The following is a 5,632-nucleotide window of genomic DNA, read 5'->3' as shown; positions in this document are numbered from 1 at the left end:
AGCGCTGGAGGCGGCACCAGTACGCTTGGCGGCGGGTGCCCGAGCGGCAGCGGCAGCGGAGGCCCTGGACCTGGAGGAAGCGGCGGCGGCGGGCCCTGCGGCGCCTGCAAGTTCCTCCGGCGCAAGTGCGTAAGCGGCTGCATCTTCGCGCCCTACTTCGACTCGGAGCAGGGCGCCGCGCACTTCGCGGCGGTGCACAAGGTGTTCGGCGCCAGCAACGTGTCCAAGCTGCTGCTCCAGATCCCGGCGCACAAGCGCCTCGACGCCGTCGTCACCATCTGCTACGAGGCCCAGGCTCGGCTCCGCGACCCCGTCTACGGCTGCGTCGCCCACATCTTCGCGCTCCAGCAGCAGGTACTACTATACTAGGATCGATGATTGATTGTCTAGTATCGCTGGATTCGATCCATCATCCATACATCCATCCACGGGCTCGATCGATCGATCGCTAGGTAGCTGGGGTTTTTAATTAGATTAGCTACCAGTTCGGAAATAAATCTACTAACTTGGCATGCATGCATGGATTGATCATGGATGCCTACTAGTAGGCCAGGCCTACCAGTGATCGCATGATTTTCCCTTCGTTTTCGCGTGTGGATCTGGGTCTTTTCTGAATCCGCCGTCTCTGAGATAAGATTCTGGAGCGGCCAGTCGTGTTTCTTTCTCGAGGAAGGCAAGTCCCCTTTCATGAGGAAATCAACACTGCCAAGCCAAGCAACGGCAGTGCAAAAAGAAGCACGCCAAGCGCTAATCCGGGAGGCCTGCCTGCTGCTGCGCCCCGGCGATGAATGATATGCGCTTCTCATCCGTCGCATCCGGGCCGTCGATCGGATCCCTCGCTCCTCCATCCGTCAAGCCACGTACGTACATACCATGCGTATGTATGCATGTGTGTATATCTATCTTCTACTAATTATATTTGGGCTCTGCACAAAACCTTCCAATTCCAAGGAAGTGCTACTGCTGGCTGCCAGTGGTGTGGTGCAGTGCAGGTTTCCGATCTGATCGATGAGCCCTGAAAAGAATAGCACCAGCGCCACTAGATAGAAGATCCAAACTCGCATTCTTTTTGTCCATCGTGCGATCCTCCTTTGAGACCTTTCATTTCATTCATAGCATATTTGCATCCGTGTGTTATATGCATCTGTATCTGTATGTACATGATGGCTTCAAGTTTGCACGTAACAATTTACTGTTGGTGCATGAATGTCACGTCCTTCCTTGGATCATTCCCCAGGTGGTGAATCTCCAGGCCGAGCTGACCTACCTGCAAGCACACCTCGCCACGCTGGAGCTGCCGTCCCCGCCTCCGCTGCCGGCCCCGCCGCAGATGCCGCTGCCACTAGGCCCGTTCTCCATCTCGGACCTGCCGTCGTCGACCAGCGTCCCCACCACCGTGACCTGTCCGCGCTCTTCGACCCGCCGCCGCAGCCACCGCAGTGGGCGGTCCAGTCGGCGCAGCCGCACCACTACCACCACCACCACCAGCCGCAACAGCAGCACCACCAGCTCCGGCAACCGGCGCCGTATGGCGCGCCCGTCAGGACGGGGGCGGCCACGGCATGGCAGAAAGCTCAGGCGGCGGCGGCGGAGACGACCTGCAGTCGCTGGCGGGAGAGCTCCTGGACCGCCACCGGTCAGGCGGCGTGAAGCTCGAGCAGCCGCCGCCACCGCCACCGCCACACTCAAGATGAGCTGGATGGGGGAGTAGAACGATCGATCAAAAACCGTGGAGAACAAGGTGAGAGTTGGCGCGCGGCAGTAACGAGGAGATAGGGGTCGGTGACGGGCGATGGCCAGCAGGAGTAGGTAAGCAGCATTGCCTGTTTTCGCGGATCCGTCCTGTTGTTAACAGCTGGGGTGCAATGGCGCCCACTTGCTCGATATATGCTCCAGTTTGATTCTATTTGCTCCAAGACAAAACTAGAGTGCTGGGCATCGAGAGTAGTACTAGAATTGACATGTATTAGTAACATTATTACCTTTGCCACCGTTCCATTAATTTGCAAGATTTTTGTATTAAGAGAAAAGCCTCTTGATATGCTGGTTTATATACTGTTAATTGTTCAAAATCTATCTATCACTAATCTTGTTTCCTGTTTTCATAGTCTGAATGCATCAACACTGGTACACATCATGATTTTTTTTTTTGCAACTAGTAGCGTTTAATTAACAACCAGTGAGAGTAGCGTGCATTACGATGAAATTATTGAAGACTATTAGTTTTTTTTGTTAAAAATGTGCTAAGAAAGTATTCACTACTACTAGGTCGAATTCCAGAACCTCAGTGTCTCAAATATAGACATAAACACACATCTCACAGTTAAAAATCGATTAGCTACAGAGTTGTTCCATCCGTCCATAAAAGAATGCAATACTCACGTCTCAAGGAGAAGCAATTCAAACTTTGACTAGAATTATAAAAAAGTATTAACACTCATTAAACAAAATAAATATCATTAGGAGTAGTTATATAATATATATTCATAATAAATTTATTTGAAGATATAAATGCTAATATTTTTTCTATAAACTTGGTCAAATTTGAGCTAATTTGACTAAGATGTTTTCTATAATTGCATTCTTTTCTGGACGGAGGGTAGTACTCTAGTAGCTAAAAAGCAACACAACTCACAAATTCAAATAACGAGATTACTTTATTAAAACTCAGCAAATGATTGACAGTCCTATTTGGTGACACTACAGTACTGTATATGAGAGGGTCACTTGTCATGAGATTCTATCCATCTAGAAAGCTACATGTAGATGACAGTCTCCTCGGTTTGAGCCTTTGAGCTGACGAAGGCTTCGGTTTTGGTCAGTCGGTCAAGGATTACACTTTGACTCGACCATAGTTTGCATGTTACTATCCTGCGCAGTCGTTGCTTGTAGTCGTAGACCCAACGTATGCCCCTGTTTCCTGGGGCCGGTTTCCACTCTGTCGTGGAAAAGGCAGAAGTAGTGCAACTCTTAAATAAAATGAATAATAAAATGAAACTCAGGCCACCACTACCGGAATCGAAGGCTTTGCCGAGTGTCATATTCTTTGCCGAGTGTATTTTATCGGACACTCGACAAACCATCTCTTTGCCGAGTGCCAACTAAAAACACTCGGTAAGATTCTGACACTCGGCAAACTCTCTGTTTACCGGGTGCCTTACTAAAAACACTCGACAAACATCTCGGCAATTCTAATTAAAAACACTCGGCAAACTCCGACACTCGACAAATTACGGCACTCGGCAAACATCGCGCCAGGTGTCCCTCCATTGCCCTTTTGCCGAGTGTCCGTTGGGGCAACACTCGGCAAACAATTTTTTTTTCTCATTTGACATTGAAACCTTTTTTGTACTCAACAAACGACAACAGCATAATTCATGTTAAAATTTAGCATTTTTTGGATCTGATTGTTAGTTTTAATTCATTAAATGCATTCTAGGAATTTAATTGATTTACATCAAATTTGATCTATAAGTGCATGAAATAATAGAATAAAATGGGTAGAAAAATCATATTCATGTTGTCAAGTCAATTTTTTGGCCTTATCGAAGAAATAAAAAGAAATTTGAAACATTTGGGGTGGCAACACTCGACCATCGACATGTAGCTTATTGGTTTTTTAATTATAAAAAAATCAAATGAAGTCTGAAAAACATAGGACTTGACATTGTATCGTGATATGATACGTAGAGGCTATGGTAAATTAATTAAGAAGATTTTGGAAAAGTTGTAACGTACATTGCTTAGAAACCGAAGCATCTCTAAGGAAGAATCGTGGTATCGAAAGAGAACGGAACGGTTTGAAGGCGAAGCGTGACGGTTCAATCATCGTTTAACCTTGAAACTTTTTTCTATACATTAGATTGAGCTCAAACTTCTGAGCTGCTATTTTTTTCCTCTCATGAAAGAGAAAAAAATAAAAAAAATCTTTGCTGAGTGTCTAATATCTAACACTCGGCAACTCTTTTGTTTGCCGAGTGTCAGATCTAGGACACTCGGCAAACTCGGCTTATAGGCCCACGCGCGTGTCTCCCCTTATCTCTTTCAGCCGTCGGCCGCAAGCCTCTCCCCGCGCTCCCTTCCCCTCCTCTCCCCTACGCCGCCTCTCCTCTGCGCCCCCTCACCAGCACACACGACCGCCGTCGCCGCCCACGGTAGCACCTCTCCTCTCCCGCACCACACTTCCCCCTCCCATCTCAGATCTACGCGCTCATCCTCCGGCAACCCCAACGGCGGTGGCTCGGGCGGCCTCAGCCTGCGGGACAGGGAAGCCACGTCGGGGTGCGCCCCTCCTGCGCGCGGGCTCTAGCTCCCTGCTCTCGCAGGTAGCGTGTTGCCACTGTAGGTGGACCTCCTATAGCTATCGCCGGGGGAGCCCACGCTGCGCTGCTCTCCCCTTCCCTAACTATGCCTTGTGACTTTTTTGTTTTGTACTACTCTTGAGTGGCTGTGATGAATCAAGTTTCCATTAGAGAACTTCTGCACTTTAGCATCTTATGAGCTGGTACTTGGGATATTTTGTTCTGTTTGCCGCTTAACTAGGATGGCTTGTACCATTACAAGCAACCAGTTCTATGGCCAGTTCAATTCCCATTAGAGAGAGAATTAAATTAAGCTCCGGGTGAAATTAAGTTGCAGTTGTCATGCTGATAATGGATAAATCTGAGCCATTTCTGGAGTTCTTTTGCTCTTGTTCTTTTGCTCCAGGCGAGGAAGGAGAAGCTAGGGGATCGAAAATGTTCTTCTAATAGAAAAGGTTCTTCTCACACAACTTGTGCTTCTTTAAATTTCTCACACATAGTTCTGTAAGCCAACAATCCATCACTGAAATGGTAGCTCAACAAAACCTTTTTCTAAAATGTCAAAATAGATGTTTTTCTAGCACCTTTTTCTGCATACATGAACTTTTATCTTCGGTTTGCAATGGCCTATTTTCTGCCTAAGAGGTGGGTGTCCGGTTCATGACTATATAGAAAAATCAAGTCATTGTCCTATTTTTTTAGGAAAAAGTAAATAAAAGAATAACTATTGAAGTTGGCCATGCACTGTTTAGCTGCTGTAAAGTCGAAGTTCACAGTGAATTTGACTGATATAATTAGTTGTCAGTGTGTAAACATGTGGTTACTTCTATACCTAAGGGTGAGACAACAAACTATGTTCACATTTCTTCCTTCTTGCAGCAGTGAAGAAGCTAGTTTCATGAAGAATGGAGTAGAAGACATGTCTACTGGGGTGCTGATGGTTTTACCTTCACTATTTTGGTAGCATAGTTTTTGAATTTTTTCTGGATGTTGATTCTTCTGAACTTATACCTGTCATTAGTCTCTTAAATTTGTCATCGTCATTTCTATGTCTATGTGGTTATTATGAGAATTATTTTGCCAGGAGCATGATGTGCATGTAGATATGGTGTACTAATAGTGTTTTGTATGGCAGCTATTAAACTGAAATATGCTGAGAAAAAATATTTTTTTTCTTTGGAAAATATGTTTGCCGAGTGTAATTCTTAAAAACACTCGGTAAACAATAATCTTTTGCCGAGTGTATTTTGGAAAAACACTCGACAAACCACTTTTTTTTGCCGAGTGTCAAATTTGACACTCGACAAACCATTTGCCGAGTGCGCGATAAA

At 46.1% G+C, this 5,632-nt stretch overlaps 1 pseudogene; it reads left to right on the top strand.

Moving 5' to 3' along the window:
* The window catches only part of LOC136537325 (LOB domain-containing protein 30-like), a 10,268-nt pseudogene extending 8,340 nt beyond the window's left edge, over nt 1–1,928 (top strand).
* The last annotated feature ends 3,704 nt before the right edge of the window (nt 1,929–5,632 follow it).

The sequence above is a fragment of the Miscanthus floridulus genome, chromosome 2 (genome assembly GCF_019320115.1).
Source record: "Miscanthus floridulus cultivar M001 chromosome 2, ASM1932011v1, whole genome shotgun sequence".
Classification (NCBI taxonomy): Eukaryota; Viridiplantae; Streptophyta; class Magnoliopsida; order Poales; family Poaceae; genus Miscanthus; species Miscanthus floridulus.
Note: the sequence above shows the minus strand (reverse complement) of the source record. Positions and strands in the feature narration are given on the sequence as shown.